Source organism: Homarus americanus, unplaced genomic scaffold, assembly GCF_018991925.1.
Source record: "Homarus americanus isolate GMGI-L3 unplaced genomic scaffold, GMGI_Hamer_2.0 scaffold50216, whole genome shotgun sequence".
NCBI classification, from domain to species: Eukaryota; Metazoa; Arthropoda; class Malacostraca; order Decapoda; family Nephropidae; genus Homarus; species Homarus americanus.
In genome coordinates this window covers 181,512-207,472 of record NW_024739318.1, presented here as the reverse complement: position 1 = coordinate 207,472, position 25,961 = coordinate 181,512, and the positions used below count along the sequence as shown (strand labels likewise).

General features: G+C 44.9%; 1 protein-coding gene across 1 annotated transcript in view; it reads left to right on the top strand.

Annotated features, from left to right (window-relative positions):
• Positions 1–25,961, top strand: part of LOC121874514 (glutamate receptor 4-like) — a 151,691-nt gene that overhangs the window by 42,195 nt on the left and 83,535 nt on the right. The gene's annotated exons all lie outside the window — the stretch shown is intronic.

The following is a 25,961-nucleotide window of genomic DNA, read 5'->3' as shown; positions in this document are numbered from 1 at the left end:
TGGTGTTGTCGTGGGGATGAAGGGGTGAGGACCCTTGAGAGTCGCTGGTGTTCTCGTGGGGATGAAGAGCGGAGGACCCGTGACAGTCCACTGGTGTTATCGTGATGATGTACAAGGAGGGGGAGGAGGCCCCGTGACAGTCTCTGGTGTTCTCGTGGGGATGTAGGGGTGAGGACCTGTGACAGTCTCTGGTGTTCTCGTGGGGATGTAGGGGTTAGGACCCGTGACAGTCCTCTGGTGTTCTCGTGGGATGAAGGGGTGAGGACCCGTGACAGTCTCTGGAGATCCTCTGGGGATGTACAAGGAATGGGAGGATGACCCGTGACAGTCTCTGGTGTTCTCATGGTGATGAAGGAGGGAGGACCCTTGACAGCCCACTGGTGTTATCGTGATGATGTTCAAGGAGGGGGGAGGAGGACCCGTGACAGTCTCTCTTGGTGTTCTCGTGGGATGAAGGGGTGAGGACCCGTGACAGTCTCTGGAGTTCTCGTTGGGATGTAGGGGTGAGGACCTGTCACAGTCTCTGGTATTCTCGTGGGGATGAAGGGGGGAGAACCCGTAACAGTCCACTGGTGTTAACGTGATGATGTACAAGGAGGGGGAGGAGGACCCGTGACAGTGTCTGGTGTTCTCGGGGGTATGTAGGGGTGAGGACCCGGGACAGTCTCTGGTGTTCTCGTGGGGATGTGCAAGGAGGGGGAGGTGGACCTGACAGTCGCTGGTTTTCTGTGTGGTAATGCACATGAGGGGGGGGAGGAGGTCCCTGTGACAAGCCCCTGTGTTCTCGTGGTGATATACAAGGAGGGTAGGAGGACCCGTGACAGTCTCTGTGTTCTCGTGGGATATAGGGCTGAGGACCCGCGGACAGTCTCTGTTGCCTCGTGGATGGATGTAGAGGTGAGGACCCGTGATAGTCTATGGTGTTCTCGTGGTGATATACAAGGAGGAGGAGGAGGACCCGTGACAGTCTATGGTGTTCTCGTGGTGATATACAAGGAGGAGGAGGAGGACCCGTGACAGTCTCTTGTGTTCTCCTGGTGATGAAGGGGTGAGGACCCGTGATAGTCCACTGGTTTTATCGTGATGATGTACAAGGAGTGGTAGGAGGACCCGTGACAGTCTCTGGTGTTCTCGTGGGGATGTAGGGGGGGGGCGTGACAGTCCTATGGTGTTCTCGTGGTGATGTACAAGGAGGGAGAGGAGGACCCGTGACAGTCTCTTGTGTTCTCGTGGGATGAAAGGGTGAGGACCCGTGACAGTCTCTGGAGTTCTCGTGGGGATGTAGGGGGGTGTGGGGGGCATGAGAGTCCTCTGGTTTTCTCTCTAGGGTCTTGTGGCCATTTATTTTTACTCTGTTATATGCACACACCATCCTAAATATATATCGTGAAAAAAGGTAAAAGAAATAATTGCCCTAAGGGCAAGCATGTAATGGGAGGAGAGCGCAGGGTGCAGCTGGTGGGGAGCGTTGCTAGGGAATCGGAGTCCAACTGATCTTCGTTACTACGGTGAAACAAATGACGACTGTGTTAAACATTCATTTGGCCTTTATTTACTGGTTTGGCAATTGTACTTTTTGTTGTAACTTATTTATTGGTATTATCTTTATTTATTCATCATCACATTTCCTGGTACTGTATATTTTATTTTAAGAAAACTATGGCTGTGAGGAGTTATGTTGTTTTTCAACTCTTATTTTATGGTAGATATTCAAACTTTCTTCATTTATTTTACTCAGTTACATATCCTACATATACACTATTTTGTGAAAAAAATACAGTATTATACTGTGGGGTATGAGATATTTGGTGTTCACTCAGGATGGGTTGGAGAAAGGAAACTCACAATGTGCTCTCATGTATACATGTTGTATTGGATGTACAATGCAGCTTGGTGCTGGGAAGGCAGCATGGTTACAAGCGTGATGTAGAGAGAGCTGGTTGGTGGGATGCTCAGAGGAGGACCAGCTTGTGGGTCGCCATGCTCGCCGGCGGGAGCGAGGACCGCCAGGCAGGCGGAGGAGGAGGTGTTGCTGGCTGGTTGGTGTAGGTAGAAAGAGACAGGTGGTTGGTTTGTTATACAGAGAGAAGAGAGCACTAGCTCTGAGAGTGCAAGAAGGGTACAGTACAAGGTAAAGTTCAGAAGTGGGAAATAGAGGAGGAGGTTAACAGCAGGTGGGCTATCCACCTTGCGGAGACGGGTTTTTTTGTCTTCCGTCAACAGTGCTGCCTTAGTGGTTCATGGGGTTAGGGTAGGCCGGTCTCAGCCAAGCTAAGCTAAGTTGTTCTATTTGATGTTTCCTTGGGGCATATTGTGTTAGGGGGGGGTCCCTCCAGGTCCTTGTGGCACTGGAGGGATGATCTCCATCTTTTTCGTTTTTATTTATTTATTTATTTATGAATTTATTTATTTATTTTTTTTTTTTTGGGTGTTTGTGAACTATTTAGTTCTTTGTTTATTTGTGGGGTCCCTCCGGGTCCTTGTGTGACTGGAGAGTTGTGCCCATCTTTTGGTTCTTTTTTATTGTGTATATAGAGGCTCTGGTTCTTCGTTATCATTTTTCCTGCTTCTAGGCCACCATCTGTGCGATGTGTTGTTGTTTTCCTCAATTAGTTGGTTTAGTATGGGATCCTGTTCTTGCTGGATTTTTTCCCATATTGCATTTGCTTGGGTGTGTATTCTGGTGTTGAGTGGGTCTATGCCGTGTTCTGTGTGTATGTCTTGTGCTATTTGTGTGTATTGAGGTTGGCTTTTTGCCGCTCTTCTGAGGGCTATATTTTGCACTGCTTGAAATTTAAGTTGATTTGTTCTTGCGATTGTGTTCAGAGGTATCGGAGGGTATTCTAAGTGTGGTCTGATCAGTGCTTTGTATAGGTGCAATTGCGTGTTGGTGTTTAATTGGCGGAATCTTCTGAGATTTGTAAGTTGTGATTTTGCCATAGCAATTTTTTCGTTGATGTGGGGGATTATTCCGCTTCTGGATATCTTGAGTCCTAATATTTTTCCGTTGGCAGCATATGGTATTTGTTGGTTGTTGACAAGAATAGGGTATGGGTTTGTTTTTGCGATGTGAATTATTTTGAGTTTTTGGACATTGGTTTTTATCTTCCATTTTCGTTCATAGTTATTTATTATCTCTATTTCTCTGCTTGTTCTAATGGCCATCATTTGTTTGGATTTTCCTGGGTACCTGACTATCTGTGTTACATCATCTGCGTATGCTATATATTCTGATTGCCGTGGTTGCGGCATATCTGCCGTGTATACAGTGTATACTGTATAATGTCGGCGATATATTACTGCCTTGGGGAACTCCACTATGTAGGTTGAAAGTTTGTCCTAGATGGTTGTCGATGATTAATTTGGCCTTTCTGTTATCTAAGAAATTGCATAGTAGTGTTGTGATATTGGTAGGCATGTCCAATTTGATTATTTTTAACTTCAGTCCTTCATGCCAGACTTTATCAAATGCTTTTGACACATCTCTTAGAATTATATTGCATTGGTCTCTGTTGCTTGCAGCATTTGCAATTGATTCGTATATTAGTGCTTTTGCTGTGTTGGTTCCTCGATTTTTTCGAAAGCCGTGCTGTCTCGGGTTATATTTGTTTTCTTGGTCTAGAAAATTTCTGAGTCTGTGGTTGACTAATTTTTCCAACAATTTACCGGGTGTTTCCAGTAGTGAGATAGGTCTGTAGTTCTCTGCTTGGGTATGGTTCTTTCCTGCTTTCGGGATGAGTCTGATTTTGGCTATTTTAAATTTGGTAGGGAAGAAGCCAGTTGCAAGTGAGGCATTGTATATATTTTTAAGCTGTTCGATCATAGACTGAGGAATGTTTTGTAGTACGATTTTATTAATTTGGCTTATGCCAGGTGCTTTGTTCTTTAAGCTTGCTATTGTTTTTACAATATCATTTTGAGTTAATGGAGCAAATATTGGGTTGTTGATGTTTAATGAATTGAGGTTGATTTTCCTGGTAGGTTTCCATTTCTCTGTATTCTGGCTCAAATATGTTCTAGTTGCCTGTTCTGTTTCTTGGCAGAAGCTTCTATTGTCTTCGTCGTTGATTCTGAATATGTCTTTCCAGTATTCTCTAAATATTGGTTCTTTATCGTGTGGTTCTGTTGCCTTTCTACCGTTTTTGTCCTTTATGTAGCTAGTTTCTTACGAATTAGTTCCCATTAGGTTTTATATTTTTTTCCAGAATGCTTTTGGATTTCTGTAATCTGCTTGTGTATCATGGATCAGCTTGTTCCATGTTTCATTGTGTTTGTTCTTGCTTATGTCTTTCAGTTCTTCTTTTAGATTCCTGTATAATATTCTGTTGTCATTGCTCCACCCGTGTGTTTTTGTGTATTCATATAGATTGGTGAATCTAGTTTGGATCATTTTCTCTTCATATGTTAATTGTGCATGTGGTAATGTACGGTATGTTGTTTTTGGGATGTTGTTTTTCATTGCTGTTATTACTTCATTGTACCATGTATCCAGTGTTTTGTCAATCTCTGTTGTGTCTTTGTTGTGTAGGAGTGTTGGTTCGTTGTTGCTAAGATCCGATTTAAATTTTTCCCAATTTGCTCTATCGAGTGAAAATCTTGGGATTGATGGAATTTGTATCGGGGATATGGATAGAGTTGCTATTATGCGTAGATGATCACTGGTTGTTGTGGGTCCAGCTTTTAGATGTACGTTTAGATGGTGATGCCTATTGGTTAAAACAATGTCTGGTTTCCCAGAGTTACCGGCTGATACGTAAGTTGCGAAGTCGGGCCCGAGGTGTGTTATTGTCCCGTGTTCGATGAGAGCATGGAGGATTTTTCCTCCTGGGTTTCTAATTTTGTTTCCTAAGGTTGTGTGTTTAGCATTGAGGTCTCCTATGAGGTATGCTGGATTGTTTTGCCTCATTAGTTTTAAGATGTCCCCTGTAGGGAATATTGGCCTTCTGAATGTTAAATATGAAGTTCCGATAGTTACTGGGCCTCTTGTTGTATTTACTTCGGCTGCAAGAAAGTTACTTTGAAAGTTGTCAATGATTTTGTATTGTATGTTGCGTTTTATAGCTATTGCTATGCCGTCATGTGGTTCGTCGTGTATGTTCATTTGATGTACATGGTAGTTAAAGGTCTTGATTTTGTCATTTTTTTCCGACCATGTGCGTTGATAAGGATGATGTCTGGGTCTATTGTGCTGTATATGTTGGTGAGTTCTGATTTCCTCGTCAGATTCCAGGCAAGGACGTTGTGCTGGATTATCTTTAATAATTTATTTTGTGTAATCGTGGATCCCGAGAACTTGGTGTAGGGTGTTTGCTGGCTCGTGTATCTCCTGGCGAGTGTCTACTCCTTTCCTCCTTCAATCCCGTTCTGATTTTCTTAAATTTAGTTATATCTATTCTTTCAATTCTATTGTATTTGGTGTTTATAAGTCCTGCATTTATCAATTGGTCTATGTAGGATTCTTCTACCCTATCATCTTCGTAGGTGAATTTACTGTGCCTTCCTTGATTTCCTGCAGAAGTCTGTCATTTGTTATTGTAGGTGGTGTGTTGACTGAATAGAAGCGGATGCCGATCTCATTGCCTAGGTCTGCTGGCTGCACATCGCTTGGTGAAGATGGGGGGGCACGATGGCCAGAGTGGGATTCTTTTCTTGATTTCGCTTTGATAGGGTCAGCTTTTGCAGGTTGTGGTTTCTCTGTTTGCTTAGTTGTGGAATCTGATGATTTGCGGTGTGGTGTGACTGCTTGGGTGATAGGGTCTATTTCCATGACGTTTTCTTCTGTGCCTAGTTTGGTTATGTGCTCCTGTGGTTTGGTTACTCCCAGGCTACTCTCGGTGACAATTTTAAATATTTCTGTTGAGGGGGCGTCGTCTGGAAATTTCACCTCCGGCAGATTGTTTGCAGCAAACATTTCCCTGATCGTTTTTCCGAAGGTTCCTAGTTTTGCAATGTTGTTGATGTGTGCATGAATAATACTGGTTAGAATTGTGAAAGGTAATCCTTCACTCAGATTGAGGTATGTCGGTTGCATGAGGGGATTTTCTTTGGGTTTCTTCAGGACTTTGGAGGTGGTATCTTGCAGCTTTGCAATTGCTGCATATGTCTTGGTCTGTTTCAATCTTCTTATTTGTCTTTTCTTTTTCTCTCAGATTTCTGATTATTTCTTTCCTTATGGGACAGCATGCTGCTAGTGTTCGGTGGTCCCCATTGCAGTTCAGGCATTTGAGGTTATCTTTATTGCTGTATTCTCTGAATGTATGGCCCTCTGCTGCACATTCGGAGCAGAACTTCTTATCTCTTTGTGGACAGTTTAAGGCTAGATGATTGTATTTATAGCAGTTCCAACACGGTGTTATTGCATAAAATTCCTCCTGCTCAATTTGTTGTTTTGACAGATGGTAGTGGGAGATACAGAGTCCACTCTCTAGGGCTTTTTGTGCTATGGAGATCTCTCAAAAACCTGACCTTCATCATGGTGGGAGCACCAGGCATTAGCACCACCTCCTCAACTCTGGCCCATGGGTTCTTCTCTTCTATATTGTTAGCAATATAGCTTGGTGTTTCTTTCAGTATATTTTGGTCTACCCTTTTAATTACTACGGATTTTTTTGCACGTAGTTGTAGTGGTATTACTATTTCAAATCCTCTTTCTTTTAATTTATTTATTGAGTCGGCAGAGAGCATATTATCTACATCCTGTTCTTCCAGGCACAGGACTATGTAGGAGTCCTTTGTTTCGATCAATGCGGCGAATTTGATGTTTAGCTGGGCACACAGTAGTATGCCCAGTTCCTCCTTGCGTTTTTCGGATACGCCCCCCAAGAGGGAGCGTACCCGTATCCTGTTTCCAGTTGTCCTAGTCATTTGCTTTGGTCGTTCTCCGTGGCATCAGTCTTGTTGTGGTTTTACAGGCACCCTACCTATTCCGGGCGAGCAACCTAAACACAGGAATTACAGCATTCCCCACCGCCACTTGCTGGTCGAGTGGTCGTGGAGTGGTTCCTGTGTCACTCACCCAGGAGCCCCGTTAGGGGAACCTATATCCCTATTGTTGGTTAGTGCTCACTTATAGGCGTGAGCTTAAAGTGTACCTATTCAGGGGAGGGGTGGAGGATTAAGGATTGCGACCCCCGTCCTAGGTGGACCCGCACGATCACGGTTTCCCAGGAAGGCTAGGCGGAGGGGTGGGTTCTGCTCCTACCCCCTTTCGTGTTCACAATCTCCTACAGTGGAGGTGAACAGTTACAGGGGGGACCCAAGGACGAATACACCTCTAGGGTGCAGGTCCCCAGGCCAGAGCGAAAAAGAAGGAAGATCAAGGAAAATCAGCCAATGGTGCAAGTGACACCAGTGGGATCGCGGCCCAAGTCCGCTGCAGAAAGCCGTTACAGATCTCCCAATCAGGGCCGCCTCTGATCAGGAGTCACCCCTGATCAGTGGGGAGGCACAGAAAGGGCGTTGTCTGGATCGAGCTTCCCGGTTGTGTGAGTAATGGTGGTGAGGTGGTCGTTTTCGTTCGGGTCGTCAACGGTTAGAGACAGGCTGGCAGGCTTTAGCAGTGAAGGGTCAGAAGAGAGGTCCGTTCACGGCGAAGGCTGGCTGGCGAATGTTCTTGATTGAAGAGACAGGTCACCACGAGGTCAGGTCTTAAATAGTGGGGGGTATGCGTGGCTTAGTAGTTGACCCCCGCTTCGTGATGTATGGCGGCGCTGGTTGACCTAGACCACGAGGCACACACTGTGGAATTCGTGGGGTCGGCTACGCAGCGACAAACAGCGTTTGTAGGGGAGAAATCCACTACAATACTCCAACTTCCCTCCAGGCGGTGTAGGAGACTTGTTGTCTGCAGGGTTGCATAGCACATGTGAGGCAGAACGGGCGGTGCATGCCTCATGTGAGACAACGGCGATGGCGTGGATGAGCCGGTCGCTGGAGACAACTGTCTAGATACACAATATCTGTGGGAGTAGAGAGGGAGAAAAAGGGTGTGTGGAGGCGATAAATGTTGTGCTTCCCTCACGGCAGGTACAGAGTTGTCAGATGCGCCTGCTGGGGTGTGTGGGCCTGAGTCAGGAGCAGGGGCTGCGTCAGCAGAAGCGGATGAGGGCTCGTGACAGCAGCTGGGTCCACGACAGCAGCAGGGTGCAGGACATTAGCAGGGAGTACCTGAGGGAGAAAAGAGGTGGTGTGTGGGTCGCCATGCTCGCCGGCGGGAGCGAGGATCGCCAGGCAGGCGGAGGAGCAGCGAGGGCCGCCAGGCAGCGGCGGAGGAGACGGCGCCCACTGCAGTAGAAGAAGCGTCTGTTGTAAGAGTGGTCCGGGCGCTGGTACGGGGTGGGCCAAGGGTGAGGCGTGTAATGTGCTGTTTGATAGTGGTGAATGCCGTAGTAGCCTCTTGAGTCCACATGAGAGACTTGTGAGACTTCTTTGGGCGTCCCTTGAGAAGGTCGTGTAGGGGGGCTAGGACGGTGGGCTTTGTCAATGAAGCGGTGGTAGTAGTTGACTAAACCCAGGAATTCTCGGAGTTTCTTCGCCGTTTCAGGTTTGGGGAACTCCCTAATCGCAGTTATCTTCTGTGGTAGGGGTTGTATGCCACTGGGCGAGACTCTGTGACCTAGGAAATCGATGGCCGAGGTTCCAAAGACTCACTTAGCAGGATAAACTTTCATGTTGTTGTTCTGCAGGCGTTGGAGAAGGAGTTGTAGGTGGTGGCGGTGCTCGGCAGGCGTCGAAGATGCGACGAGGATGTCGTCAATGTAGACGGTGACAAAATCGAGGTCGCGAAGCATATGGTCCATGAACCTCTGGAAAGTCTGTGCTGCATTGCGTAAGCCAAAACTCATGAAAGTGTACTCGAAGAGTCCAAATGGAGTGGTGATGGCTGTCTCCTGGGTATCTGCCGGTGCTACTGGGATCTGGTGGAAGGCACGCTCCAAGTCGATCTTCGAGAAGATAGTCTTGCCATGAAGTTTGTGGTGAAAGTCCTGGACATGCGGAATAGGGTACCTGACAGGTTTGGTGGCGAGATTCAGGGCTCTGTAGTCGCCACACACCCTCCACTCACCGGGTGTTTGCTTAGGAACCATGTGAAGAGGCGATGCCCAGGGACTCCTTGAAGGGCGAATGATGCCGTCTTGCAGTAGTTTGTTGAATTCTACTTTGGCTGTGTTCAGGAGCTCAGGGCGCAGGCGGCGAGGGCGTGAAAAGACTGGTGGTCCTTTGGTTTCGATGTGGTGGAAAATTCCCGATGTAGGTGGTGGGGGTAGGGAGACTCGGGGTGAGAAAAGCTCCTTGAATTCGTCGAGCAGGGAGGAGAACTCGTTGGAAGGCGCAAGACAGGTGATAGTGTCGGTGTGTCTGGCACGAGAACCCTGGATCTTGCGTGCTGTAGGCTCATGGATGAGGCATAGATGACTTGGTTTGACGCCGAGCTTGTGGAAGGTGAGGAAGTCGAAACCAAGGATGGGTTGAGACACGTCTGCTATCACGAATAACCAACGCAGAGTCTTGGGCAGACCGAGGTCTAAGGCGAGGGTGCGTACGCCGTAGGAGGCGATGGGGGTACCGTTGGCAGCGAACAGGTCATAAGAGGGTTGCTTTGACTTGTCTTGTAGTGAGGGAGGGATGAGGCTGACCGATGAACCTGTGTCGATGAGAAACTTCTTGCCGGCGGTGCGGTCGGTGACGTGTAGTAATGAGACGCCTGAAGGGACGGGGGCTGAGGCGTCTACCAGCCTCCGGTGTTGCCGTTTCCCGAATAGGTGCAGTGGGGCTCACAGTTTTGAGCATTGCGGCCGAAAGTCCGGTGATACCAGCAGAGGGTATATTTGTTGTGCTGGAGGCTGGCTGCTGTGCGTCGGGACTTGTAGGGCGTGGTGCGTGAGTCAGGAACTGACACAGCAGTGGGTATGGAGGAGCAGAACTGCTCAATGGTGTCCATCCTGCGGTTCAAAGTTTGCAACAGGTCCCTGATGTCTTGTGAGGTATTGCTCTGCTGAGGGGTGTTGACCCGGCTTACAAGTTCGGTGGTAGGTACTGCTGTGGCCGTGGGGTTGTCCGTGGCGGCAAGGCGCTCAGCAGCGCACTCGTTGAAAATTCTGTCTGCCGCAGTTGCATACAGTTCTGGTGCCGTAGAGTAATCTACTGCGGACAGGATGTTGCGTACTTGTGTGGGTAGCTTTTGTGCGTGAAGCTGGCGCAGGATAGAGTCAGGAAGTCTGTCTGTGTGCCGGGGGTTCAACCTGCACATCTCCTCCCAGAGAAATCCCGGAGTTGAGTTTCCAAGGGAGATAGAAGATAGGTTCTGTAGGAGACACGGGCGGGTCCGTTGGTAATGCGTTTTTAAGGCATCCCGCAGAGTGGCGAATTTGTTGTTCGCTGGAGGGTTGGAGATGGTCTGTGAGACTTGTGTGGCGACTTCAGTGGGCAAGGAACAGAGCAGGGCGCAGTACTTTTGCTCGTCTGTAGCTGTAGAGTCGATGAGGGTTGCTTCCACCTGAACTAACCAGTCCTCTATGTTGTGGTTGAAGGTCGGTAGAGAGATCCGCCCGTCCATTCTTGCGGGAGTATGTCACACCTGTTAGGGAAGGATGAGGGATGGGTGCTTGTTCCGACCCCCTTCCGTGTTCACAATCTCCTGGGAGGGAGGTGAACAGTTGCAGGGGGGACTTCGGGACGAATACACTTTTTAGGGTGCAGGTCCTTAGGCCAGAACTAAAAAAACAAAAGAAAAATAGGAGAATAGGCAAAAGAGCTCAAACCACGTTTGGAATATCACACAATAGTTGCTCTCCAGCTGTGATGTGGGTCACTCACACCGCCAGTGGGGAGAACAGACTAATGCGTTACAGACCTTACGGTCGTGAGATGGTGTCGTTGTGTAGTGGGGTAGCGAGTGGTGCAGGTAAGGCGGTTGGCCTAGGCTGGCAGCAGGCAGGACGATCTTCTCAGCTCCAGTAGTAAGGCAGCAGAAAGAAGTGTGGTATTCATGGCTCCAGGGGTCACCAATTGTAGCGTAAGGTATGTGGCCAGTTGTCAATTCTCTTTGTATGGGCACACAAACGTACGTACATGTAAATATCTCACACTCAGGAATGAGGTAGGATAGAAACTCACAATGCGCTTTCTGTATATATGTTGTTGTACAGCGCAGTGCTTAGGAGTGACTAGGTGAGGAGAAACTTGCTCAGAGGTCCCGTAGGGCGAGGAGGTTTCTGAGGAAGCTGAGTGGTGAGGAGCTGTGAGAGATGTTGCTGGTCCAGTAGCCGAGTGTAGAATGGTCTCCCGGTACGGTACGGAGTCTTTAGTTATGAGGTGAAAGAAGATTATTAGGGGTTGAAGGAAAAGTGGTGAAACTGAATTACAGTAGGAGTAGAAAGAATCTGGGCTCAACCAGATCGCTTCATCTTTCCTATTGGTGTTTTATCTTTGTTCTGCTCCCTTGGGTCGTCAGACCTTTGTATTAATATTGGTTTATTTATATAATGCTGCTTATTATTATTATTTTCTATTTATTGTTTGAGTTAGTGAGCCCGCCCAGGTCCTTGTGTAACTGGGAGGGTAGTCACATTTTTTTTTTTCTAAGGTGTTAGTTAAGTGTTAGTTGTGTTAGTCTAAAGGTACACTGTATGGAGAGGCCTGCCAGGTTCTTAGTGGAGCTGGTAGGTCACTCTCATCTTTTATTCTCTCTATTAATGTTTTATGTGTATATGTGTATATTGGGGCAGGAGGTGGTTCAATTACTTCTTCCTGGCTGATGTAGCTGGGAGGGTAATCACATTATTGTTATTATTATATATTTTTTCCGATGGAGTTAGTGAGCCCGCCCAGGCCCTTGTGTAGCTGGGAGGGTAGTCACATTATTTTTTTTTATTTTTTTTTTTTGCTAAGATGTTAGTTAAATGTTAAATGTTAGTTATGTTAGTCTAAAGGTACACTGTATGGAGAGGCCTGCCAGGTTCTTAGTGGAGCTGGTAGGTCACGCTCATCTTTTATTCTCTCTATTAATGTTTTATGTGTATATTGGGGCAGGAGATGGTTCAATTACTTTCTTCCTGGCTGATTTAAACCAACTGTGTTCTTGGAATTCTTCGTTGTCTATATTATTTATCCAATTTTGATATGTTTCTGTGTTAAGTTCAGTCACTTTTTTCCAAATATTTGCAGCTTTGTTGTGTATTTCTACATTGATTGCTAGGAGGTTTGCTCTCTTGTGTAGCTGTTCATTATTGATGTGGTCTGTATATTTTATGTTATATATAAATCTGAGGGCTATATTTTGTACTGTTTGTAACCTTTTAATGCTCGTTTTACTAAGAGTGTTCAATGGGATGGGTGGGTAGTCCATAATTGATTTGACAAGGGCAATATAAATCTTTCTTTTGTTATTAATGCTAAGGTTCTTAAAGCGTTTTATTTTTGATAATCTTATTCTTGCCTGTCGTTCTTTATCTTTTAAGTATGTTATATATCCTCTTTTTGTTAGTTTTAGTCCAAGCATCCTGCCTTCAGTGTCGTATGGGTATAGTTCCTGGTCGACTATTACTGGACTTGTTTTGATCTTGGCTCTTGGTATTATCTTGAATTTGTTCTTATTTGTCCTGATTTTCCATTTTTCTCAAAATCATTTATATTTTTTATCGCTCTTACCGTGTAGAGTGCCATAAATTGGGTTGATTTTCCTGGGTATGATACTATTTGAGTAATATCATCAGCAAACATTACATATTCGCTAAAGGGGGTAGGTTGAGGTGTGTCTGAGGTATAAATTGTATATAGTGTTGGGGAAAGGCATCCTCCTTGAGGTACTCCACTCTCAAGATTAAACATGGTTCCCATAAAGTTTCCAATTTGAATTTGTGCTCTCCTATTCTAAATAGTTACACAATATTCTTAGCACGTATTCGTTAAGTCACCAGTTAAAATATTTTATATTTTAAGCCTAAATGCCAAACTTTATCAAAAGCCTTAGAAACGTCCCTTAAAATTATATTGATCTGGTTCCCTTTGCTTTTTTCTATTGCAATTATTTCCGTTATTGTAGCTATTGCAGTTAGGGTATTTCTATTGGGCATAAATCCATGTTGTCTATTGTTAGTTTTCCCCTGTTGTGTTAAAAAGGTTATAAGTCTTGAATTTAATTTTTTTTCCAATAGTTTCCCGGTAATTTCTAATAAAGATATTGGCCTGTAGTTTAATATTTCCTTATTGTCCTTACCCTCCTTGGGAATAAATATCATTTTAGCATATTTTAGTTTGTCTGGAAAGTAACCGGTTATTAAGCATGCGTTATAATTGTTTAATAGTGTTTTTAAGATGTTTTCAGGTAGATTCATGATCATATTTCGTGTAATACCTGTGAGCCCGGGGGCTTTTTCCTTAAACTTCCTCAGACAGTGCATCATATCTCCCATGGTTATTATTTGATTATTAGGTAATAAGTTATAGTCTATATATTGCTTCGGGGTGATTCTATGTATGTGTCTTCCCATTTCGTCTTCTATCCTTTCTTCGTGTTCACTATCAAAATCTTCATTTTCCTCATCTGATATTTTAAAAACTTTTACCCATTCCCTTTTTAAATGCTGACTCTTGTTCATTTTCCTCGTACAGTTTTATTCCATTTTGGTCTTTAATGTATGGCGTTTTTTGCTTGTTGTGCCCCATCATCTTGTTTATGGAAGTCCAAAATGTTTTTGTGTCTTTAGTCATGTCAGCCGCCATTATAATATCATTCCATTTGTTGTTGTTTGTTTCCTTACATGCGTCTCTTAATTTTATCTGTAGTGCTGTCTGCGTCGTATATAGCCATCTGTTACTGCCGTGCCTTTCCATATACCTGTTTATTTCATTGTAATGGGTTTGGATTAATTTAACTTCTTCTGGTAGTCTGTTGTTGGGTAATGTTCTAAAGTGTGAAGTAGGAGTGTTTGGTTATAGCTGTTTTTATTGTTGAGTGCAGTCTGTCCATTTCTGAGTCTATGTCTTCTGTTGTTTTCCCTTGTAGGTTAATCGAGTGGTGATTACCTAAGTCGTCTTTGAAGCTGTCCCAGTCTGTTTTGCTCATTTTCAGTCTCTTTTTTATTGGTATCTGTATGGGGCTTGTTGACAGTGTTAGTATAATTGGCAGATGGTCACTGCCTGTGAGAGGTCCTTGTTTTATATGGTAATTGAAAAAGGCTTTGTTGTTGGTAAAAATTTTGTCGGGTGTCGATTGTGTATTGTGATTTCTCCAGGTTGGAAAGTTAGGACCTAGATGATTGATTTTCCCTAGGTTTATTAATTGATTAAGGGCGTTTCCCACGGCGTTATTATTTGTATTGTCAAAAATCCTGTGTCTGGCGTTAAAGTCTCCTAAGATGTACATCGGATGACTATTGTTAGCCAATTTTAATAGGTCTTCTATAGGTAAGTAGGGTCGTCTCGGTGGCAGATAAGTAGTAGCAATAATTACGTCTCCTTGAGTTGTATTTATTTTTATTGCTACAAATTCATCCTGGAAGTCATCGATTAGTTTAAATTTTAAGTTTCTTTTAACCGCTATAGCTACTCCGTCATTTTTCTCGCCAGATTTATTTCTTTGGCTTACATAATAGTTTAAGAATTTTATGTTGTTGTCTTCTGTCTCACCGTGACTGTTTATTAGTATAATGTCAGGGTCCATTTCTTGATATATATTACTTAGGTTAATTCTCTCGGTCTTCCAGTTTCTTACGTTGTGTTGCATTATTCTTAAAGTTCTTACTGTTTGTCTATTATCCATTATTTCTTATACTTGGATTGTGGCAGTTGGAGTGGAGACCTATCGTCCTGTTTCCCGCTTCTGACTCTTCTAAACTCTGACGGGTCTACTATTTTAAAGTCATTGGTCGTAATCTTTAGTTTGTCCATAGTGATTAGTGTCCAGACGTAATCTTCACTTAGGGATTTTTCTTGATATGTCCACTTGTATATCCCTCCTTCACAGTTTTTTGCTATTGTCCCTCCTGTTGGTCTCGATGTTGGGATTCTATGTTTTGTTGTAGTGATAACTTTTAATCCAATATCTTCAGCAGATTCAGGTTGTATATTGTGATCAGTCTCCATCTTATCTTCTCTCCTCCTTATCCTTTGTCTTGTAGTCTGTCCTTTTGTTATTTCTATCTTCTCTTTGTCACTTCTAGTCATTTGTCTGGGATCTCTATCAGTCGCTTGTGTTCCTTGTGTATCAGCTGTTGCTCCTTGCTCAAACCTTTGTTTGTCTAGCTGTAGTCTTTCTCTCAGTTCGCTTGAGTATGTTGCCTGAAATAGTTTTTCGGATTCTGGATTCTCTGGGAATATCATCTCCGGTAGGTTATTCAATTTAAACATTTTCCTTAACTCCTCATTGTATGATCCGGGTGCAATGATATTGTGCAGATGTGCGTGGATCATACTAATCATTACCTTGTCATGTATTGGTTCACTTAAGTTTAATATGGTGGATTCTGGTCTGTGAGCCTCTTGGACCGCTCTCTTGGCTATTTCGACGTATGTCGTATCCTTCTTTTCTTGTTCCTTTTTCCTTGTTTCTTGTTCCTTGTACTTTACCATGTGTTTTTTTATTGGGCATGCCATTGCTAACGTCCTGTGTCCTATATATGCATTCCCGTTTCTCTTACAGTTGAGACAGCCAACATGTGTGTTCTTACATTCAGTGTAGGTATGGTCGTCGCCTGCACAATCTGAGCAGTACTTTTTCTCTTTTTCTGGACAGTCTCTCGTTGTGTGTTCTTCATATTTGTAACAGGAAAAGCAAGTTTGCAGACTGATGAATGTTTCCTTCTTTATTTGATGAGGTGTTACTGACATGTTAAATATTAGAAAGCCCTGTTGTAATACTTTTTCAGCCATTGAAACTTCTTCGAAGGTAATCTTGAAAACATGAGTCTAGTCTTTTATCTTGATGACTTCCTCGATCTTCATCCAACTGTTTTGGCGTTCCAGTTCATCTTTCAGATCTTCAGATGTCTTCCTCCCGATCTCTTGGTCGACTTGGCGAACGAAAACTGATCTTTTTGCTTTTGTTCTGGTGGCATGACAACAACAAGTCCTTCATTGTAAAATACATCTCTGGCTTCTTTTGAGAGGATTTTGTCTGAGTCAAAGTCATCTTTACAGATTACTTTGAAACCTTCGTTGGTGCTAAATATTCTTGTTAATGGGACTTGTAATTTGTTGTAAGTGATTTCTGCCACTTTTCCTCTTCCAATAGAGTGTCCCTTATCTCCATGTTTTATTCTAATGCTTGTAGTCATCTTCTTGATTACATCTAATCCTACCTATAACACAGGGCTCCTGCCTGGGAGCAGTGACCCCGGCCCCCCCCCCTCATGGACGGGCGTCGGGCTCGTAGGGTTCTGTGCCCAGGTTACCTGTGACTATAAGTTATGTCTAAATAAGTTGCCACCTACCGGTGACCCCCGGACAAGGGGTGCCCTGCACTATCACAGGTTCCCTTGCCGGATCGACCGTATCGCTAAGTCCCGCCTCCCGTTCAAGGAACGGAGTGCATGAGGGGGATGAAAAAAGGAAAGAAGAGGACTTAGAGAGTAGAGACAGTCTCCCTACCACGCCACGTTCGGTGAACCAATCAAAGCACCGCAGTAAACGTGCATGTATCACGCCACTGTGGGGCACCGCTGATTGGCCAATCCAGGACGTAGACGCACGGGGAGTAGTCAAAATTTGGGGAGCCCAAATATATGTTTTCAGAAGTTTGAATCCCTGTGCACCTGCACTGATTCCCGGAGATACTAAACTTAAATTCTCAACCAAACCACTCCCTGAAACGCTGTTAAACAGCAATTATATATATATATATATATATATATATATATATATATATATATATATATATATATATATATATATATATATATATATATATATATATATATATATATACATATGCCTTATTATGTATTTCTCCTTAGTCTGTACTCACCCCTGAAGATGTGAATTACACAAAGGCGCTGGAGAACTTCGTGTTTTCATTTTTCCTTGTGGTTATCAGCTGTAAGGGCAGAAACGATCCTCCGGCTAGTTACCGCTGCTAACTCGCTCGTTTGCTGGTGCAGACGACACTTGGGGTGGTTGGACGGAGGTGATAACGGCAGCGACTATCTCCGCCACGGCAGATTCAACCCAGCCGCCATACCGTCAGTATCTAGCTACCCTGCTGTCCGTCAAATTCTGGCTGTGATCTCATCATAGGTCCTGGACTCGTGGGCTGTGTTCCCAGACCTTCACCTATCAACTGCCAACTCTCTGGTCATCTACCACTACCGCATACCACGACCATCAGTTCATCACATTCCGTCGGTGCCCCGGTGTTCTCCTGCCTTTTCAAGACGTCGCTGAGTGTGGAGCGAAGTGGACGCTTCCCTGCCCTGAGTGTGCATCACCGTGTTCCAGAACCTTCCCCCAGGGCCACTGCCGTAGGAAATATTTGTTCATTGTTTGATTCCATTAATTGCTGACTCCCCTTTATTGTTCGATTCTATCAATTGTTGACTCCATTTAATTGTTTGAATCCATTAATTGCTGACTCCCATTATTTGTTTGATTCCTTTAATTGTTGCTTCCATTAATTGTTTGACTCCCGTAATTATTTGATGTTTGTTGAGTGGTGTCAGAGTTTTGTGTTATATTTTTATAGTAAAGAGATGCCAATCTCTAACGGTTGTTTGTTATTCCTCAGAAAACCATGGTCCTTGACTTTCCTTTATTAAGATCCTGATTAGCCTGGTAAGGGATTTCTATCCCTAAGTCCTAGGCCTTTACAAGTGGCGACCTTGCCAGGATTGACTCTGACCTTTGGTTTCTGAGGTTTAACATTCGTTCCTGTGTTGTTGTAAGTCGCCGTGAGCGCGCCACCTTGCTGTCTGTGGCCCGGAAGCAAGTGTTGTTCAGTGGTTATTCCTTCCTTCGGTGTGCTAATTTTGTTGCTCTCCCTTGTACTTGGGAAAGTTAATTAGTGTTGGTTGGGGTGCACTGTGGATGCTGTCATAGCATATATGTTGCTGTTTCACCTGGTGCGGTTTCGTTACCCTGAGGTGATTCAGCTGGGCTGGGTGCGGAACGAGGTTCCCTCCAGTGGGATCAAATCATTTACTGGTCTGATTGAGCCACTAGGTGAGTTACCTTTGGCTATTTGCGGGGTAAGTTGTTTGTTTTTTTTCCTTTGTTCTTGGCCTTTCGGATCATTATGTCTGCTTTTGAGGTGTGGAAAGGTCAAGCGGTGGCCCTGGGTCTGACAGGTAATGACAATGGTCAGTATGTGGTCACCCAACAGAATGCCGAGAGAGAGGAACGTCAGAGAGAGAGAGAGGCACGTCAGAAAGAGAGCGAGAGAGAGGAACGTCAGAAAGAAAGAGAGTTCGAATTAGCTAAGTTGCAGGCAGAAAAGGACCTAGAACTGGCTAGGATTAATGCTTCAAGTAGACCAGAATCCTCTGGCCATATACAAGACAATGTGGTAAAACCCAGCTTGCCTGTGTACCGTGAAGGAGAAGACATCGTCTCCTACCTTGTTAGGTTTGAGCGGGTAGCTGAGCTGCTTGGTGTAGCCCCAGATAGCTATGCTGTAAGGTTGGGTAGCCTACTGAGTGGTAAGCCGGTAGAAATTTACACGTCCCTGTCTGCCGACATCACCCGAGATTACTTCTTGTTGAAGCAAGCTCTCTTGCGAGGATTTTGCAAGACTTCTGACGGTTATCGTGCTGATTTCCTCAGAACGAAGATTAGAGCGGGAGAAACGTACCAGCAGTTTTCGATTCACCTGGGTCGTTTATTTCAACAATGGCTGGAGACCTCAGAGGTTGAAGAAACCTTTGAGTCTCTCTCTAACTTCATGATATTAGATCAGTTTTTGTCTTCTCTACCTCCAGACTTGAGAATTTTCATCAAAGAACACCAGCCAGCGACGCTTGGAGAAGCTGTGCATCTTACCGACAACTGGGCGTCTGCTCGCAATGCCTACCCCAAGTCTTCCCCTCCTGTGGTGAAGATTGCGAAGCCTCCGTCCTCCGAGGAAGCATCCCCAGGAGTACACAGGAGTAGTCCACCAGCCGTGCGGTGTCACAGCTGCGGAGAAGAAGGGCACATTCGTTCTCGCTGTCCCAGGAATCCCCTCGCCTTCAAGACTGCTGACACTCATCAACCCAGCAACAAGGTCGGATTCTGTTTGGAGGACAGGAGCTGCCCCCGTTATTGTGTCAGTGGAACAATCAATGGGTCTAGGGCATCTACTTTCATCAGGGACACTGGTTGCTCGTGCATTATTGTCTCTGAAGAAGCCCTGCCTGACGCTGACATCTCCAGCTGCCCGAAGGTTAGTGTCGCCGATTATTTAGGTCGTGTTGACCAGTTCCCGGTTGTTAGGTGCTACCTGCGTTGCCCCTATTTCACTGGTTGGTCTAATGTGGTAAGAGATCCCATTAAATTTGCTAGTGCCCTCATTGGTAATGTTCCCGGTGTTCGTGACCCTAACGACCCGGAAACGTTAAAACTCTCCTCGTCGCCAGCACCAGTCTCCTCACCACCAGCACCAGTCCTCACGCCACCTGTTGAGGACGACGACTCGCCACCTGCCGAGGTCGCCTCGCCACCCTCTCACGCCGCCACGCCTGCCGCCAAGGTCCAAGCTGTAGGGCCACGGACGGCGAAGGTGAAACGACCGCATCCCCTGATTCTGCCGAATTTGTTGCCACTGACTGTGACGCCCAAGGAGTTCGCCAAGCTTCAAGACTCGTGTGCCACTCTGAAGCGGGTAAGGGAGAAGGTGACTTCCGGGGAGGAGGATCAGGTGAGAGATGGGTCGGTTTATAAGTTTGTTTCTATTAATGGGGTGTTACACAGGTCTTGTGTTTCATCCAAGCGACCAGCTAAAGTAGGTCGGTTTTTACTTGTTGTCCCTGCTGTTTGTCGTAGTAACATTCTCTCTGTAGCTCACAAGAGCTCTCTTGTAAGTCACTGTTCTCGTAGGAAAACTTATAGGAAGGTTGCTGATCAGTTTTACTGGCCAGGTATGGGAGCGGATATTAGAGCTTTTTGTAGGAGTTGTGATCAGTGCCCACGTATGTCCGCCAAGGGTAGAGTCCGTCCTGTTCCACTTGAACCCTTACCCGTCGTTGGACGATTCTCACCTCCTTCCTCTAAGAAGCCTAAATTACATCAAGCTAATTTGTTAAAGCAATATAATTGCAGGACCCACATTGCTCGTGTCCTTGACGACGTCCCCAAGCTGGAGTTAGTCGAGGCACTACCCTGCAAGAGTTCCTGTGAAGTTCGGACGCCAGAGTCTGTTGATCTCGGTTGCCAGTTGCTGCCAACACCTGACGAGATAGAAGAATCCTCCACGACAGGAAATAGGCCCAAACTTAAACTTGGACTGAAGTGGACCCCACGTGCAGTTCCTTGATACGGCCTTACGTTTTGGACATCAAGTTACCACCTATTCTTTTCTATGACCCTTCTTTATTGTGCAATGTGTATTTAAGCATTTGTTGTAAGATGATTATGCTTTGTGTACTAATCTTAAGTTTTAATCTACCTTACAGTAGATTTTTGTTGGGGGAGCAGTGTAAGGGCGGAAACGATCCTCCGGCTGGTTACCGCTGCTAACTCGCTCGTTTGCTGGTGCAGACGACACTTGGGGTGGTTGGACGGAGGTGAGAACGGAAGCGACTATCTGCGCCACCGTCAGATTCAACCCAGCCGCCATACCGTCAGTATCTAGCTACCCTGCTGTCCGTCAAATTCTGGCTGTGATCTCATCATAGGTCCTGGACTCGTGGGCTGTGTTCCCAGACCTTCACCTATCAACTGCCAACTCTCTGGTCATCTACCACTACCCCATACCACGACCATCAGTTCATCACATTCCGTCGGTGCCCCGGTGTTCTCCTGCCTTTTCAAGACGTCGCTGAGTGTGGAATTGAAGTGGACGCTTCCCTATCCTGAGTGTGCATCACCGTGTTCCAGAACCTTCCCCCAGGGCCACTGCCGTAGGAAATATTTGTTCATTGTTTGATTCCATTAATTGCTGACTCCCCTTTATTGTTCGATTCTATCAATTGTTGACTCCATTTAATTGTTTGAATCCATTAATTGCTGACTCCCATTATTTGTTTGATTCCTTTAATTGTTGCTTCCATTAATTGTTTGACTCCCGTAATTATTTGATGTTTGTTGAGTGGTGTCAGAGTTTTGTTATATTTTTATAGTAAAGAGATGCCAATCTCTAACGGTTGTTTGTTATTCCTCGGAAAACCATGGTCCTTGACTTTCCTTTATTAAGATCCTGATTAGCCTGGTAAGGGATTTCTATCCCTAAGTCCCAGGCCTTTACAGTGAGGGAGTATAAGTTGGAGGCAGCAGCAACTCGCCCGGACGCGGCCAGGAGGCGACAGGACAGTCAGGCTAGCGTCAGGTCAAGCGCCAGGTGCGTGTTGGGTTGGGCCACGGATTTTCAGTGCTTGGTCGGCTTGATTGTGTGTGTTGTTTTCTTGTGTTAAGGAAATGTCTTGATCTGCTGTCTTGGTATTCTTCTTAGCTTGATGTAGATTTTCTTCTAACTCTCCTCCTCTTCTTGCTCTCTTGAAGTGTCCATTCATTCGTGTTTGGGTCTTGTTGTTCGTCTTCCTCGTGTCTTAAGCCCTCATAGGTGTGGAAGAAGTCGGAGACGGTGAGGTTGACCACGTGGGCTTCAGCTCCACGGGCCTCGTGGTGTTCTTGGTTCTGTGTGGCGGGTGTCTTTCCTTGAGTTTTCTTTTCTTGGGTTTTCTTTTCTTGGTTTTTCTTTTCTGCTGTTTTTTCTTGTCTTGGGAGCATACAGCAAGGAGGGCCTTTTTGTAGCTCAGTTTCTTGTCGAGTCGAGCCTTGGCTATCCTGCATTCCTCCTTCCATTTCGAGCAGGTCCGATTGGCAGAGGAGTGTGGGCCGCCACAGGCAGCACATTTTTTTACTGTGTTGGGGCAGACCGTGTAGCGGTGTCTGGGGCTGCTGCACAGGGAGCAGGTGTCCTCCTGCGCCTCACACTTGTTGACAGTGTGTCCGTAGTGCTGGCATTTGTAACAGCGTTTCGGTCTGCAGTAGGGCTTGACTGGCACAGTTACCCACGCCAGTTGAGCCTCCTTGGGTAAGGTTGTATGGTGTCCGATGAGGGCAGTGGTGTCGGACAGCTTCTTCACAACTTGGAGTTGCCCCTTGAGGAGCTCACTCAGCTCTGCTTGGTCCACGTGGGCAATTTCGGCGTGGGAGATTACTTCCAGCTTCAGGTTGTCCCACTTGTAGGCAATCATTTTAAATGGAATGCCGTTGATGTCTGGGATCTCCGCGAGCTGTACGGGCATACCCTTCTCGGCGAAGGTGATCTTGATGTCACCATGGAGCTTCAGTCGTTCCACCTTGGTGACCCCCACGATCTCATTAATTTCAAAGAACTTCTTGAGAACTAGGAGGTTTAATTTCTTGGGGCAGGTCGGTGTATCCGGACGTATCCGAGCCACGTTATCAAACTCGTAACCGCTCATGGTGAGAGAGGGTTAGAAAGTGTGACTGTGATCGATCGGTGGGTGAAGTAAAGTATGAAGAAATCTTGATGCAGATGCTTAGATTGGTGGTGCAGGAACTGGACTTGAAGAATAATAGTGGAATTTGGAGGGACTTGGGGTTGGTGGATAGTGCAGGAAGAAAAGCGAGGAAATTGGATAATAGTAGTAGAATGCTAGTTCTTGGGGCTCAACCCAAGTGCTTCTGTTTTCTCATGTTTGTGTTTCAGCTAATTTTCGTCTTAGGTATTATATTTATGTCAGGTGTTTGTATGTTTAGCAAATATTGCAATTTTATGCCTTACATTTTCGGGTCTTATGTCCTAGCCAATGGTGAGGAGTCTAGGGCATGTACTTGTGTTTCTGCTAAGAACATCCTGTCTTTTTATGATCTAATATTGTAAGTGGTAGGGCTGCCAAGGCTGTCACTGGGGTAACGTTGCATCTTTCAATAGAGTGGAGTTGGTGTGGGTTCTAGGGCTCTTCTTTTACTGCGAAACCACGAGTGTTCTCTTCTTCCGTCTTCTGTCTCTTCCATCCATTCTTTGATTGGTCCTGGCTCTATTTCTTCTAACTTTGTCCATATTCTTTTTGAGTGTTGGTGTAGGTAAACGTTTAGGGGTTCTATTTGCGCTCGTTGGTGTAGTTGACGGTTGGTGACTATGTCAGGATATCTGATGTTATATACATTCCTTAGGGCTAGGTTTTGAATTGTCTGCAGTTTCTTTGTTTGTTTGCTTTATTGCATGTAGGGGAATTGGTGGATATACTAGTCGGGATTGGACAAAGGCTCTATATAACTTTAACTTGTTTTTTGCTGACAGGCTTCTGAAGCGTTTTAATTTAATTACCATGTTTCTGGTTTTTGCAAGTTTTTCGGTGATGAATGTTTTGTAGCTTTTTGTTGTTATCTTCAACCCTAGGACAGTGCCTTCCATGGCATATGGAATCACTTTGTTGTCTACTATAATGGGGTCTTTTTTCCTTTTAGCGATTGGGATTATTTTGAACTTGTTGGTGTTCGTTTGTATCTTCCACTTTTTTTCGTACTGGTTGATGTTCTCTATTGCGTTGGCAGTATGTTGTGCCATTATTGCTGTTGATTTGCCGAGGTATGTGATGATTTGTGTGATATCGTCTGCAAAACTTATGTATTCACTGTAGGGAGCTGATTCTGGTAGGTCTGCTGTGTAGATATTGTACAGCGTGGGTGAGAGGACACTGCCTTGGGGTACTATATAGCTGCCAATTTGTATTTGTGCCGTGCGGTCGTCTAGGAAGTCACAGACGATTTTTTCTATTGGTTCTGGAAGATTTAATTGAAGCAGTTTAAATTTTAATCCTAGGTGCCATACTTTATCGAACGCTTCCTTAACGTCTCTTAATACAATGTTGACTTGGTTTCTTTCTTGTTGGCTAACGTTTCCGTGATTATGGCTAGTGCAGTATGTGTTCCCTTTTTTTCAGTGAATCCATGTTGTCTGGGGTTTAGTAGTCCGTTTTCGCTTCTGTGTTTTCTGATTCTCTTGTTTATTGCCTTTTCAAATAGTTTTCCTATAACTTCAAGTAGGGAAATCGGTCTGTAGATAATTACTTGAGTGTGGTCTTTGGCTGGTTTCGGTATGAATATGAGGGGCGTCAGGGTTTCCAGTGCCGTGTGTGGGGTGTATTCGGGTCACTACGGTCGTATGTGGGGTGGAAGTCACTGATGTGGGGATGTTGGTTTGTCCAGGGATTGAGACCCAGGGTAAGGGGCAATCTCATGTCGGGTTGTTGGGGATGAATGTGCTGGGGGAGGTTGCGGAGATCTGGCCGCACATGTATCACTTGTGCAGGGAAGCCAGGAGCACCAGGTCCATTTAAAAAAATAATTCATTTAATTTAGTATGTACTTAAATATTGGTAACCACTAGGCCCAGTTAAAAAATCAAGGGCATAGGTCAAAGGTCAAGGTTATTGAAGTGGATTCCCCTATTATCGCCCACCTCAAACTTGTAACAGAAAACCGAGAATGCTTTTCCTGCAGTCGGTTTGACCTTCACTGTTGTTCAAGAAATTCATGCACAATTTCTTATCCTTTTACAAAGACAACAGACTTTAAGATATGAAAATTAAAACCTATTTTTGACATTTTAATTGAAGTAAGTACTTTAAAAATAAACAAAATGCACATATCATTAAAATACAATGACTAACACCTAAAGTCTAAGAGTAAGAGTTTATATAGGCATGTGGTGTTATTATCTACACTCATCATTATGAATACCACCTTACAACAATGACATGATACAGTTGACCAAGCTTAATGATCATCAAACTCTGTTGGCTGTAAATTAGTGCAACTAGATCCTCGACATTCTCCACAAACAGATTTTCAGGGTAAGCTGTACAGGGTACTTGCGGCAAGTGCAACGCCTATTGCTGCAGTCTTTCTTACAATTGCAACATATCACATCTAAAAGTTCTGGTGGGCAGATACTTGCCACCTACTACAGACCAACCCCATTCCTCAGGATTAAGATGGTAGACACACTCTAGCAGTAGAAGCAGACATGGCGGCTGTGTTATTTGGCGGCAGCAAGCAATGTAGGAAGCAGGTACTGTGTATCCACGTGTGTTGTGCGCCTTGCCACCTTCTCATGGAATCGTCTGCAGCGTAAATGATCCAGATCTTCATCCTGGTCGCCACCATACAGGCATACTAGTGCCCTTTACCTTGCTGCAATGATCATTTCCTTCTCAGTTATCAATGATTTGCTGACCCTTCTGGCTTGCACAGCAAAGTATGGCTTAGTTTTTAATGTCTTAAAGACCAAGTTCTTGCGTAATCCAAAGGGACGGGAGGTGGTATCACATCTTGAGACAGCACGGTCGAAAAGAAGATCTTCACATGTGGAGGAACCAAGACATGCTTTGAACTGGTTGAGACACCACATCCGTCATTTCCTTGATGGTTGCTTGGGCTCTGGCTCAAAGAAGATATCATGAGAATCTATATCAACATGATACAATAGGAGAATGAATAGATCGGTATCTTTGCCTACTGGGATAGTGGTTTTGACCTGAGCTGAAGCAACAGCATTTTCTGCAATAATAACATCAGCATCATGCTGCGCATGGTCAGTGCTGCATCCAGATTGCTGCACTGCTGATAGTATACTGCATCAACAACATGAAGATCATTAATAGAGGCTAAACGACCAGACATAACATCAGACCACTGGTAATTTTTAAGGAGGCAGTGTTCTAACTCGCTCTTCTGGAAGTCTTTAGTCCTTACAGGGTATTCATCAAGCCCACTTGTCTTCTTATCATGTTTAGCTGGTTGCACACACAACAAACTGTGTTCTTGAAAATTAAATACAGCCTGAAAGGAGCAGATGTTAGCTC